The 15097-nt window shown below is 46.4% G+C and overlaps 1 protein-coding gene across 2 annotated transcripts in view; it reads right to left on the reverse strand.

Annotated features, from left to right (window-relative positions):
• Nucleotides 1-15097, reverse strand: part of ugt2a5 (UDP glucuronosyltransferase 2 family, polypeptide A5) — a 138250-nt gene that overhangs the window by 95357 nt on the left and 27796 nt on the right. Inside the window, exon 1 of one of the 2 annotated variants that reach the window (XM_085990913.1) lies at nucleotides 7904-8045. The exons of the other annotated variant lie outside the window; for it this stretch is intronic. The gene's annotated coding sequence lies outside the window, so the exon portion shown is untranslated. Of the gene's footprint in view, nucleotides 1-7903; nucleotides 8046-15097 lie in introns of those variants that run through there. 2 annotated transcript variants of the gene reach the window in all.

Consider the following 15097-nt stretch of genomic DNA (forward strand, 5'->3'; position numbering starts at 1 on the left):
TGTCATGGGTGAGGGCTCAGAATAGTTTATGTAAAGTGTAGCTGTATTTACAGCCACTGTAATGTTATGACCCCTCTCGATCAGCTCCTCAATGACGGGTTTCAAATTAATCCAGTGACTGCCTTCTGCAGGCCAGATCAGCACATTCTCACTAGTAGCCCTCTGGAGAAAGAGAATCACTGAAAACAGATACCTGAGCTGCAGGATGTCCATCGGGAATGGCTCAGAGTCGTAGCTCTACACTGACTCCTCGAATCACACCGTTCTTTACACGGACTCCAGGAAGCTGCTCCTATCAGTATGAATCAGAATGTATCAGATCCATTTACCTACAGGATATTGAGCCTTTTGTGGGATAAAGTTCACTTCCACATAATAAAGTGAAAGGAAACGAAAAATCCCGGACTCGACCGAGAGAACACTAGGACAGGAGGTCAATTATTTTATTCCTCATTATTGTTTCCTAGCTTGACACAAGCAACCAGATCCACACAAAATCTATATAATTAAAAGCCTCAGCCTTGCTATTCCGCTGTTGGTGTGAATTCGACCCTAGTTTTAGACAAGTGTTAAATGCATATGCTTTTTCCACTCAATGTTCCCAGGTTTGCTCATTGGCATAGCTTTTGTTACAGATTTAAAAGAAGCAGGAAAGTTATGCAGAGTTTTAGAACAGAGGGACAAAAGTGCGAAAAGACAATGTAAGTCTCAGGAGTTGGTTTAACCCAGTGGCAGTCTTTGCTAAGGCAGAGGGTGAGGGCACCAAGAAGTGGCGGGCAAAAGTGGAGGCAAAGGAAAGCCACTGTGAAGGGATTAAGTTCGCAGGCAGTGGATTCCATGACCCGGACTGTTTAATGACTGCTGAGGTGGAGGCATTGCTGCGTGAAATATCTGCAAGGAGGGTCCCCCACACATACCAAACAACCCTCAGCAATGTTGATGAACAGTTTCAAAAAGTTTGCACAGACCCAAAAATAAAACAAACTACTAGAAAACAACAACTTGCATTTATATAGCACCTTTAAAGTAGTAAAACTTCCCAAGGCACGTCACAGGAGCGTAATCAGACACAAAAATTGACACCGTGCTAAAGAAGGAGACATTAGGACAGGTGAGAAGTAGGTTTTAAGAAGTCTCTTAATGCAGAGAGGTGGAAAGGTGGAGGTTTAGGGAGGGAAGTACAGAGCTTTGCACCTGGATAGCTGAAGCCACCCCAAATGCTGGGGCGAAGGGAGTCGGGGATGCGCAAGGGGCCAGAATTGGAGGAACGCAGAATTCTCGGAGGGTTGTCGGACTGGAGGAGGATATGGAGATAGGGAGGAGTGAGGCCATGGAGGAATTTGAACACAATGATGAGAATTTTAAAATCAAGGCACTGGTGGACTGGGAGCCAATGTCGGTAAGCGAGCACAGGGGTGATTGGTGAATGGGACTTGGTACCCGTTAGGATACAGGCAGCAGAGTTTTGGGGATGAGCACAAGTATGTAACAGCCGTGGATGAAGGCCTACGACCAAGCCTCCATTGGATGTCGGGATTCCTATTTGGGATTCCGCAATTCAGTTTGCTTTTCCGTCAATGAATGGGCCACAATTTGCGAACTAATAGCGTTCGCTGTTATTACCCCTTTGAAACTGACCGCAACTTCAGGATGTAGTGCATCAAAACACGGAGATCCAGAAGTTGTGGTCAGTCATTCACTGCTCCGACACTGGCTGCGCTGTGGTCCTCCACCCAACCCCAGATAGCCGGCAATCAGTGTAATCAGTGAAACCAGTGAAACTGATGAAAACTGGGGCTTTTCCACAGTAATATCACTGTTAAATACCCCATTAAATGTTAGACCTTGTTGGATTAGGGGTAACTGGGATTTTAACAGCGTATTGACTGTTAAACAAACACATGACCCTAAAAACCGAATTTTTATTTTGTGGAGTGTCAAATTTCTCCATTATGTTAAAAATGACAATTTTTAAGAAACTTCAAAACAATTTTTTTTTAAAGTGTGTTCATGATATTTCAGGTTCTACCTTATCCCCATGTGAGAGCCCCAGCCTTTGTTTTTCTCTCTGTAACATTTTTTAAAAGTCTGAATAAAAGCAGACGCTCATTTCCTGGTTCTCTGTCTGTGAGAATTCTGCAATGTGATTGGCTGCTTGGACAGCGTGTTGACATCATGACAGGTCGCACTAGGGAATCCCCACTATACTGCACTGAAATCGTTTACGCGTCGAAAAAGCCAAACTTCTCGCCACAAAGATCGCGAGATCTCTGTGGGCAGCTTTCTTCGGGGCCTTTGCTTTGCCGCTGACCGCAAATTCCGAGCCATTATTTGTCATTCAGCTCCAGCCGGAATGATCTCTCACTCTTCCCACCATTACTCAGTTTTAGCTAAATCCTCCACATTGGTTTGGATGGATAACAAATCAAGGTTCCAAGTTCCCAACTGTCCACTTTCTTGTGCATCAGTTTTTCAGCCTCCTTTCACACTGCAGATGGAGCCTGGCAATCAGCTTTTTCCAGTGACCCACATCAATAGTGTGACCCGGGTGGGTGTGGGGGGGAGGGAAGGAGCTGAACAAGCGGGTTGTCCACATGAAAAGCAGATGCTTGGTAACTGTGACTAAATGTCAATAAAAGCAATCTACCAACAAACAAGGCATTGGACCTAAATAACAGGCTTCCGTTGACACTCGGTTGTTAATTTTTAATTAATCCAGTATTAGCTTGCTTTTCTCTCTCTGCCCTCAGTCCTTGAAACATTCATGTTTACCTAGTTTTCAAGACCCCACTGTGAATGCTCACCCACCTCTAATTCATTGTCTAAAAGAGTTAAGATTATTTAAACAGCACGTTTATGCCCTTGGTGTAGAAAGGCCTTGTACTGCTTGAAGTTAGGAATAAAAGAGATATGGTAAATTCCAATGGGGTGAAGAACTATAAACAAGATAACAAGACAGCAGGATAGGGTTGTGGAAAAGTACTGAAAAAGGAGTGGCCAAGATGCTAACCTTAGTCTGAGTGACAATGGTATTTTGACCATTAGAACCAATTAAAGAAGGTGATTTTGTTAAAGACCATATAAGGACACTGGCCAAATGAACTTTTGCTGAGAAAAAGGTTAAAACCTCAATACTCAAAGAACAACTTCACACAGACTTACTGCGAGAACCAAAGAACAGACCTAAGACAACGTCATCTGTGTCCGAGAGGTTCCAGAGACCAAGTGCTGTGAGCTACTCGTTAAAACTATCGCCTATTGTTAAGTATATTACGCTGTAAGCTTAATAAATCTTGATCTATTGCTCAAACATAATGGCCCAGAAATTCGAGTCGGGGGCTTGCCGCGCGTGTAAGCCCCCGATCTGCACTTACCCGACGCGCCGGCCGTTGAGCTTCAGGGACGCCTGGAATTGCTGTTTTAAAATGTTGACTCCCGGGCAGCGTCTGACGTCACGCCGCCCAGGAGTGCAGCCAGCGCGAAGCCTGGAGCGCGCTGTGCAACTGAGACACGCCCCTTGAGGTCTCAGTTTAACAGGACACGCCCCCAATGTTTCTGCCAAGCTGCTAAGCATTTTTACATGCAAAGCAGCAGTTTAAATAGGTTTTTGGAAGTTTTTTGAAGCTTTTGGTAACTTTTATAAACTTTTAAAAACGTTTACATTATTTTGAAGAATCTGAAGTAGTTTTAAACAGAATTAAAGCAATTTAAAGACTTTTAAAAGCCCTAAAAGAATTTTTTTAATTCCATTTATTTATTTAGCAATGTCGTCGTCATACGTGTCTTCACACTGTTCCCTTTGGGGAACTGTATGAAGTGATGGAAGGATTTATGGCCATGATTAACGCTCATTCCGTGACCGTAACCATCTTTGAACCAGCCATTAGGGCGGTTAGTCCTATGGCGGGAGGGTTTTACGGGCTCCCACAAGCTATACAAGGAGGGGGGGCCACCCACACCCACGGACGCAAATATCCCACTGGATGTCAACCCAGAATTTAGAGCCGGAGCTCCGACTCCACTTGCCGGGACTGTCTGGAGTGGGGTTCGAAACCCTACCCTGATCTAGGCCCAGCGGCGGGGATCCTACCGCTATGCCAAAGGCCCAATCTGATTAGCAACGTGAAATGGCTGGAATGAGCACAATTCACGGCATTAAAAGAACTCACAATTGAACTGATGATGACCTCAGCAATCTCCTCAAGGAGGTGGAGGCGCAGCGCCTGCTCATCATTGGTAATGAGAAGTCAAAGGCGCTGCAAAAAGGGCAGATGATAGCTTGGTCTTTCAAGTGGCAGCATAGGGCTCCAGTCACGGGGAGGGAAAAGGCGCAGGAAACGTATGGGTGTCACCTTTTGTGCGGAGTGGGCCTTTTGCGTAGCAGTAAGCATCCCCGCCGCTGGGCCAGAAGGAGTAGGGTTTCGAACCCCACTCCAGACAGTCCCGGCAAGTGGAGTCGGAGCTCCAACTATAAATTCTGGGTGGACATCCAGCGGGATACTTGCGTCCGTGGGTGTGGGTGGCCCCCCCCCCTCAGATGGGTTGTGGGAGCCCGTAAAACCCTCACGCCATAGGACTAACCACCCTAGTGGCTGGTTCAAAGATGGTTACGGTCACGGAATGAGCGTTAATCACGGCCATAAATCCTTCCACCACTTCATACAGTTCCCGAAAGGGAACAGTGTGAGGATACGTACGACGATGGCCTCTTGCGCAATGCACCTCCTTGGACCCTCAGTCACAGATGCGAGGGGGCAAATCGTGCAATTGTTAAATTTTTCATTTTATTGACATGTAAAATGTTGGCCCAGTAATTCCCTTCCAAATGCGCGAGTACGATCGGGGTACTTACGCGTCTGGCCGGAGGAAATGCCGGTTTTCAGCATGCACAGCGCATGCGGGGAAAACCGGCATTTCCTGTCCTCTGAACGAAGGGGTTCAGAGGCAGAACGCGTGCGCAGTAAAATTCGCCGCTTTCATTCATGCTTTCAGTGAGGTCAAGTCCTTACAACTTACACATGAAAAAAGCATGGGTACAGTTGCTCCAGAGGCTGCGGAGGAAGATATTTCTTATCGTGGAGCTTCTGAAAGTATGTATGTCTGTATATATTCCTTTGCGTGTTATGTATATATTCCTTTACTTATGTGTATGAATGTATTATTTAATTATGACTTTCAGAGAAAGTAACTTATTGGAAAATCATAATTAAAAACATACATTCATACACATAAGTAAAGGAATATAAAACATACATACATATACGTAAAGGAATATATGCGGACATACATACATAATTACTTATTACTGATGAAAAGTTTCTTTCTTAAAAGTGCTGGAAATGTTACATTACTCATTTTAGAACACTCATTTTCACATTCAATTCACACAGCCACAATTGCTCCTTCTACCTACCGTTCTGAAAACCCGTTTAAAAAAAAAAATTTAAACTTTAAAACTTACTTAAACTTTCTTAAAATAACTTCCCTCCCTTTCCCAAACAAAAATATTGCCTTTCAGAAGCTCCACGATAAAATATATCTTCCTCCGCAGCCTTGGAGCAACTTTACACATGCTTTTTCAAGTGTAACTTGTAAGGACTTACCCTCACTGAATCCATGAATGAAATCGACGAAGTTCACTGCGCAAGCGCTGCCTGTGCAGTCGCACGTGCTGTGCCTATGAACCCCTTCGTTCCGAGGACTGGAAATGCCGGCGTTCCCCGCATGCGCTGTGCATGCTGAACGCCGGCATTTCCAACGGCCAGATGCGTGAGTACCCAGACCGTACTCACGCATTTGGTCACGAATTTCTGGCCCACTGGCTGCTGCCTATTGGTGCCTTTTCCAGGAACTCTGAGAGATCAATAAGATCTTACATACCTGAGCCACGCACAAATTGGCACACGGTCAAGCAGATCAGAGAGTTAAATGCGTGGCTCAAAGAGTGGTGTGGGAAAAAGGGGTTTCAATTCATGGGGCACTGGCACCAGTACTGGGGAAAGAGGGAGCTGTTCCGTCGGAACGGGCTCCTGCTAGTATTTTTGTAATCTATGCCTCTATTTATAAAGCCAAGGATCCCATATGTCTTTTTAACAGCCTTCTCAACTTGTCCTGCCACCTTCAAAAATTTGTGTACGTACACTCCCAGTTCTCTCTGTTCCCAGGAAGAACGGAACATGGGAACATAGGAACAGGGGTAGGCCATTTAGCCCCTCGAGCCTGTTCCGCCATTCAATGAGATCATGGCTGATCTGCCACCTAACTCCATATACTCACCTTTGCCTCATATCCCTTAATACCTTTGATTAACAAAAATCTATCAATCACAGATTTAAAATTAACAATTGATCTCGCATCAATTGCTGTTTGCAGAGGAGCGTTCCAAACTTCTAGCACCCTTTGTGTGTAGAAGTGTTTCCTAATTTCACTCTTGTAAGATCTGGCTCTAATTTTTTAGACTATGCCACCTAGTCATGGACTGCCCAACCAGCGGGAATAGCTTCTCTCTATCTACCTTATCTGTTTCCCCATAATATCTTGAAAACTTCGATTAAGTCACCCCTTAACCTTCTAAATTCCAGGGAATACAACCCTAATTTCTGTAATCTCTCCTAGTAATTTAACCCTTGAAGTCTGGGTATCATTCTGGTAAATCTACGCTGCACTCCCTCCAATGCCAATATATCCTTCCTCGTGTGTGGTGCCCAGAATTGCTCTCAGTACTCCAGGTGTGGTCTAACCAGGACTTTGTAAACCTGTAGCATCCTGCATCTGCATTGAAATTGTACCATTTAGTTTATATTGCCTTTCCTCATTCTTCCTAACAAAAGTAATCACTTCACACTTCTCGATATGAAATGCCATGAGTCTTCCCATTTCACCAGACTGTATATGTCCTCCTGAAGTCTGCTATTATCCTACTCATTGTTTGACGAAGGGAGTCACTGCATTACGTGAAGGAGAGCTTTATTGATAATCCTGCCAGGCCCCAAAGCGAGAATGGGTCAGCAGAGCCCATCAGTGCGACCAGCCCAAGTATTGGGGAGATGCTGAATAGGCTCGGCTACTCGCATCTTGCAGTCCGGACTCACTCGTGTCTGTCGCCTCCATCTCCTTGTAATCGTGGGCTCAGCTCAGTTCTCGCAGAATCTGCATTCCTGGCAATCGCCATGGCAGCACACTGCATTCAAATATGCAGAACCGCTCTAAATAATGAGATACTGTTTCCACTGACAAGAGGGTCAGTAACCAGAGGATACATTTTGAAGATAATTGGCGATGGAACCAGTGTGGGGGGAGATAAGGAGAATTTTATGCAGTGAGCTGTTATGATCTGGAATGCACTGCCTGAAAGGGTGGTGAAAGCAGATTCAATAGTAATTTTCAAAAGGGAATTGTATATATACTTGAAAAGGAAAAAGTTTGCAGGGCTATGGTGAAAGAGCAGGGGAGTAGGACAAATTGAATGCTTTGGGACATCCTGAGGTTGTCAAAGGTGTTATATAAATGCAAGTTCATTCTTTCTTTATTGCACTCATCCATCTACTATTTCGATGCAGTCCTTCAACCCACTAAAAATAAACAGGTCTTTTGTCCACTAATATCAACTGTGGTGATAGCGATGGAGAGTAAACAGAGAAAGGAAAGGAATAAAGAAGCCTCGTGTTGATGGCTGAAGGAATACATCCCGTGTCCGTGTGTTGAGCACATTACATGGTGACAGAAGTGGCAAGTACCCGAAATACCCATGTTAAAGACTGTCCGCGTCAATGGAACTAACTTTCCCGGTGAACCCAGTCAGCTCCCGGTGAGTGAAAGTTTACGATACGGGTGTAGCATAGTAGCTAGTTAAGCCAGGACGGAGGTAAACAAGAGAGACTGAGAAAAAAAAAAGTGTACTTACCCCACGTTGCTTACTATCATGGCCACTCAAAGTCCTGCATTCTTTCAGATTTCTCCCCCCTCCGAATTTGATTTTACACGGCCGGAAGAGTGGCTGTTGTGGCTCAGCAGATTTGAACGCTTCAGACAGGCTTCAGGCCTTGATAAACAGGCACAGGAAAAACAGGTCAACACGCTATTATATTCCATGGGAGCGGAGGCTGAAGCAATCGTCCAGTGCAGGAATATTACGGCTGATCAACTGAAAAGCTATGACACAGTTAAAACGGAGTTGTCTAATCATTTCATCCCGTGGAGGAATTTGATATTCGAATGCGCAAGATTCCAAAGGCGCGTGCAGGAGAGAGGGGAATCGGGTGATAGCTTCATCAAAGCGCTATATAAGCTCATAGAACACTGTGAATATGGAGCTATGCGGGACGAACTAATTCGTGACAGATTGGTTGTTGGACTAAGGGATCTTAAACTCTCTGAAAAATTACAGATGGACCCAGACCTCACAGTTGACAAAGCAAAAACACAGGTTTTCCAAAGTGAAGCAATAAAGAAACAGCAATCAATGCTTCAGAAAGATAGTAATGAGGAGGAGGAATCCATTGAAACCATAAGTGCCCCCCGACAATCAGCCCCCCAAAAACATTTTTCTACCAAATCAAAACAAACTGACTCACATGAATATGTACAGAGGCCTCGCACTGGAACTCAACCTGGAACACATTTCCAACCACAAAAGCAGAGTTGCAGATGGTGTGGCCGGAGTACACACAATAGACAAATCTGTCCAGCCAAAGATGTTAGCTGCAGGAATTGCCAGAAAAAGGGACATTTTGCTGCAGTTTGCCGATCCACACCTGCGGTTGCTGAAATATCAGAGGACGACGACAATGAGATAGTATTCCTGGGGTCAATTAGAGATGGGCAGGACCAGCCGTGGACCATCACCCTAAGCCTGTGTGGTCACATGACTGAATTCAAAATCGATACAGGGGCTGATGTCACTGTCATCCCGGAGTGCCTCCACAACGACCTAGGTCAAGAGGCTCTTCAGAGCACCACTAAGATTCTTCAGGGGCCTGGTCAAGTCCCGTTGAATGTCAGAGGAAAATTTTCAGCTACCCTGACCCGTGGTCCACGGTCTACAAAACAGGACGTGTATGTGGTACGCGGTCTACAAACAGCGCTCCTCAGTCGCCCCGCCATCATTTCCCTGCATCTGGTGTCCAGGTTGGACCCACAAGTAGCAGAGACAGTATCTACGGACCTCGAACGGGAGGTCAGACAATGGTTCCCCAGACTGTTTTAAGGCATTGGGCGAGTGCAAGAGGAGTATCACATTCGCCTCAAGCCGGATGCTAAACCTTTTGCTCTCTCTACACCCCAACGTGTCTCGCTCCCCCTTATGTCCAAAGTTAAGGAGGAACTCACCCACATGGAGCAACTGGGGATAATTGCAAGAGTTGAGGAACCCACAGCTTGGTGCTCCTAAATGGTTGTGGTCCCAAAACCCAACGAAAAAATCAGAATCTGCGTAGACCTAACAAAACTCAATGAAAGTGTCTGTAGAGAGCTGCATCTCTTACCCTGCGTAGAGCACACTCTGGGGCAGCAGAAAGATGCAAAGGTTTTTACAAAGCTTGACGCTCAATCTGGTTAATGGCAAATACCCTTGTCAGAGGAGTCAAAACGTCTCACCACGTTCATTACGCCATTCGGACGTTACTGTTTCCACAGACTGCCCTTTGGAATATCCTCCGCCCCATAGCATTTCCAGCGCTGCATGTCCTGCCTCCTTGAGGGACTTGATGGTGTCTTATGCCAAATGGATGACGTGTTGGTGTTTGGCGCAACCCAAGAACAGCACCATCAGCAACTTTTTGCAATTCTCAGTAAACTACAGCAAGCTGGACTTACTCTTAACTCCAAATGTGAATTCGCCAAAACGCAGGTGAAATTTCTCGGCCAGGTCATCGATGGGACCGGTGTCAGAGCAGGTCCTGACAAAGTCAAGGCCCTCGCACACATGGCCGCGCCAAGGAATGTATCTGAAATATGCCGCTTCATGGGCCTGGTCAATCACTTGGGCAAATACATACCCCATCTAGCCGATAAAACCAAGCCACTCCAAGATCTCCTCAACAGGCAGACCTCATGGTATTGGGGACCCCAGCAGTCCCAAGCTTTCACTGAGATGAAGACGGAGCTAACCACCCCGCCAGGCCTTGCACTGTATGACCCCAATGCACTCACTAAAGTGTCAGCTGATGCCTCATCGTTTGGCTTGGGTGCAGTCCTTTTACAAAAGAGACCTGACACTGACTGGCGCCCTGTAGCCTATGCTTCACGAGCCCTTTCAAAAACAGAGCAGCGCTATGCGCAGATTGAAAAAGAGGCCCTGGCCATTACATGAGTGTGTGAGCACTATAGAGACTTCCTAATAGGCATGACATTCCAGGTCGAAACAGATCACAAGCCCCTCCTTACACTATTGGGATCTAAAAACCTGTACGAGTTGTCCCCCCCGCATTCAGCGCTTTCGGATGCGACTCATGCACTTTCACTTCACTATATCACATGTGCCAGGGAAGAGCCTAGCAACTGCCGACGTCCTCTCCAGGGCTCCCTACCAGCCGCCGGTGGATGATTCCCCTGAGGTGCAGTGCATAGAGAATTATGTACACTCAATACTCACTGCACTGCCCATTACCGAGAAACGCCTGGCTGCACTTCGTCAAGAACAGGAAATGGATGAACTACTTCGTCAGGTCTTCACATACTGCCATGAGGGCTGGCCAGATCATGCGAAACTTGACAACACTCTTAGACCTTACGCGGCCGTTTCAGGTGACCTCACTATTGTACAAGGATTGCTGCTACAGGGGTGCCGGTTGGTTATTCCAGCATCAATGTAGAAAGACATTCTGGACAAACTGCATGATGGCCATCAAGGGATCACAAAATGCAGAGCACGAGCCAGGTGTTCTGTCTGGTGGCCTGGATTAAGCGGTCAACTACAACGTAAAGTACAACAATGCCTAAGCTGCGCCCAAATGAGACAACAACCACCAGAGCCATTGATTCCAGATGACACCCCTGAGGGCCCATGGCAGAAGGTTGGGGCTGATCTATTTCATTTGGATAACTCAACTTACCTGGTAATGTTTGACTACTTCTCTAAGTTCATTGAAGTTATCAAGCTCCTCTCCACCACCTCACATGCAGTCGTTGAATGTATGAAATCCTGCTTTGCCCGCCTAGGGGTCCCCCTGCTGGTCCGAACAGATAATGGCCCCCAATTTGCCTCGGACACCTTTCGCTCATTTGCCGACAGCTGGGACTTCACCCATGTCACATCCAGTCCTCTGTACCCTCAAAGCAATGGGGCTGCCGAGCGCGCTGTCCAGACAGCCAAACAGCTTTTAAAAAAGTCACCTGACCCATACCGGGCACTCCTTGCATACCGCTCCACACCTCTTTATAGCGGATTCAGCCCTGCTGAGTTGCTACAAGGCAGAAAACTTCGTACAACCGTGCCAACTATGCCATCACTCCTGACCCCAGGCTGGCCCAACCTCCAGAATTTTACAGACAAGGACAAACAATCTAAACTAAGACAACAGGCCAACTTTAACAGTCGCCACAGAGCTAAGCCCTTGTGTCCACTCCTTCCAGGTGACGATGTGTGGATGCGTGACTCCCGCAAAAGAGGCATTGTGCAAGGACAGGACAACACCCCAAGATCATATCTGGTTGCTATCCAGGGCCAGATTGTTCGCAGGAACCGCAGACACCTCGCACTTACCCAGCAGCCCCCAGACGCTGCTGATGAGCCTTCCATTCCCGATGACGACAATGGGGATGCGGGTCTGGAACTCCTCCACCCACAGGGGATACCCCACCTCCGTCTCCTCCACCCACAGGGGATACCCCACCTCCATCGGGTTCCAGACGATACCCTGAAAGGGTCCACAATCCTCCTTCATACCTCCAGGACTTTGCAACATGAATAGCTTAAGAACCAAGACACCTCATTGGGTCAGAATAATACCCGAGGTACTTGGTGGAGGGTTCAGGCAGTCACCTTGTCCCTCCAAGCTTACTCTGCTTGCATTATTTGTGTTTCTCTAAAAAAAAGAAGAGATACATTGTGCATTAGAGATGTTATGTTTGTTAGAGTTTGTTATTTCTTAAGCACAGTAAAAAAGTAATGATTTGAAAGAAGGTCATTTGAAATGTTAATAGTAAAGGAATAGTATTCAAAGTCTGTTTAGAAAGGGAGATGTGGTGATAGTTACCCTCCGCCCCGGTAGGGGGCGACGGAGAGTAAACAGGGAAAGGAAAGGAATAAAGAAGCCTCGTGTTGATGGCTGAAGGAATACATCCTGCGTCCGTGTGTTGAGCACATTACATCAACAACAGTAATTTCAAGTCTTTAATCCTTTTATGCACATATCAGACTTTCTAGCAGAAATAGCTGTGATTCCAAAATGTGGAAATAACTTTGTTTTCACACCAGTAACAGGAACTGCACTTTCCAACTCACCTAAAGCTTCACTGTAATACGAGTCCCAATCAGGCCAGAACTGATTACACACCCAATCATACATGAGTGAGTAAAGGACATTATGAAATCTCTCAGTAAAAGTCATCTTATCAGAAAACTCTGACAGAGCAGCAGGTACATAGGCAGGAGGAGCTGGGATTTGTCCACACAGCCTCTCCACTGAAAAACCCGGGGAAAATCTCAGAGTGAAGATGAAGGGAATTCCCAGCTTCACAGCCAGAAGATCACCACAAGGATGTACAGGGTCAGACAACAGAACTTTAAACTTTGATTCTTGCAGTTTTTGCATCAGTTTGTGGTTCTTTATTATTCCATCACAGATCTGTCTGTTCAGTTTTGTTCTAGTTGCCACGATTGCTGAGGATAGCCCCAGTAGGATAAATGAGGTTTCTCGTACATCCAGAATTCTATCGAATCCTTGAAAGAATCTACGCATGTCTCACTGGTAAATGGTACTTGAAATACTTCAAATGTCATGGGTGAGGGCTCAGAATAGTTTATGTAAAGTGTAGCTGTATGTATAGCCACAGTAACGTTATGACCCCGCTCGATCAGCTCCTCAATGACGGGTTTCAAATTAATCCAGTGACTGCCTTCTGGAGGCCAGATCAGCACATTCTCACTCGTAGCCCTCTGGAGAAAGAGAATCACTGAAAACAGATGCCTGAGCTAAAGGATGTCCATTGGCAATGGCTCAGAGTCGTAGCTCTACACTGACTCCTCGAATCACACCTTTACACCGACACCAGAAAGCTGCTCCTATAAGTGTGGGTCAGAACAATTCAGTTGATTTACCTGTTGGACATTGAATCTTTTGGGGGACAAAGTTCACTAACTCCTAAAAAAGTGAAAGGAAATGAACAAATGATGGACTTCATTAACAAACATTGGGACTGGATCCAGATTCAGTAGAAACTTTCAAAAGTGAACTGGATACATACTTGAAAGGGAAACATTGGGAAGGCTATGGGGAAAGAGCAGGAGAGTGGGACTAATTGGTAGCCCTTGGTACAGGCGCACTGGGTGATTGATGTTAACCAATGGATTTCCCTGAATGTCAAAGCACACCTAAAAAGCAGTAACAATCCCTGCTCAGCTGACCTATTGGCCTGATACTGTGTAGTCCCTTGAAACACCCACTGCTACAGGGGATCCCAGAACTTCCGTGCCAGGGAGGAGCAGCTCAATACGTTGCATTCTCTGCCACCGCCTAGGCCACTATGCCCGCCAATGCTACAATCCCCCAAGACAGACAGGCCCCGACCCAGTCGAGCAGCGGTTTGAGAAAATGGAGGCAGCCATAGCCGCCCTAAATGTCAGTCAAAGAGCCCTACCAGTCTCCGTGGTCCCCCAGCAAAACAATTCACTTCCACCGCCACCCGCGCTATGACTCCCGCGGGTGAGAATGGGGGTGGGGGGGGGTTCCCCTCTCCAACACGATGGTCACGGGAGGCCGGTAGCCAACACTGTTGTTTTGGGAGGCCATCAACAACTAATGCTGGTCGACTCTGGGTCCTCTGTCACCATCATCCACGATCCCCACCCCAACCCCACAAAGGGTCGACCCCAGCTTTTATCATGATTCGACAATTCAACCCAGGCGACCATACAAGGGTCCCTTCCCATAGTATTGGACGTAGAAGGGGTGCAGGTCGCAGTTCAAAACCCCATCCATATGTCTATGCATACCGGGCAGGGAATATTAGGTAGCGATGCATTCAGCAGTCATCAGGCAGTGGTTGACTATGAAAACAATTATATCTGGTAGAACCTTCAAAATGGACTCGATATTCGTGATTAAAAAATTAGAGGACTACGAATCAGCCACCTCTGCTGACCCGGAAGTCCGGGCGATCCTAGAGTCAGTCCCGGGAGCATTCGCAACCAACAAACAAGATGGCGGAAGCATGACCGAACCCGAGTAGCCCTCTGGAGAAAGAGAATCACTGAAAACAGATGCCTGAGCTGCAGGATGTCCATCGGGAATGGCTCAGAGTCGCAGCTCTACACTGACTCCTCGAATCACACCTTTACACTGACACCAGAAAGCTGCTCCTATCAGTGTGGGTCAGAATGATTCAGTTGATTTACCTGTTGGACATTGAATCTTTTGGGGGATAAAGTTCACTAACTCCTAAAAAAGTGAAAAGAAATTAACAAATGATGGACTGGAATAACAAACATTGGGATTGGATCCAAATTCAGTAGAAACTTTCAAAAGTGAATTGGATACATACTTGAAAGGGAAAATTGGGAAAGCTATGGGGAAAAAGCAGGAGGGTGGGACTAATTGGTAGCCCTCGGTACAGGCACACTGGGCCGATTGGCCTCCTTCTGTGCTGTAAGATTCTATTGACTTAGATGTTAAACAATGGATTTCCCTGAATGCTAATGCACACCTAAGAGGCAGTAACAATCCCTGCTCAGCTGACCTACTGGCCTGATACTGTGTAGCCCCTTGAAGCACCTGCTGTTACATTCAATCCGTACTCCGCTGTGTCCCTCGATTCATACAGCAACAATGGTGCCCTCCCCAAACACAAAGAGGTCTGCATGCGAATGGGACACTAATACAGAGGCAACTGTGGCCCTGTCTGCTGCAAAGCAGAACCAGCTGACTGGAGGACACCGGAC

This window comes from Somniosus microcephalus, chromosome 1 (genome assembly GCF_052327205.1).
Source record: "Somniosus microcephalus isolate GS21.2 chromosome 1, FLI_Smic_1.0, whole genome shotgun sequence".
Taxonomy (NCBI): Eukaryota; Metazoa; Chordata; class Chondrichthyes; order Squaliformes; family Somniosidae; genus Somniosus; species Somniosus microcephalus.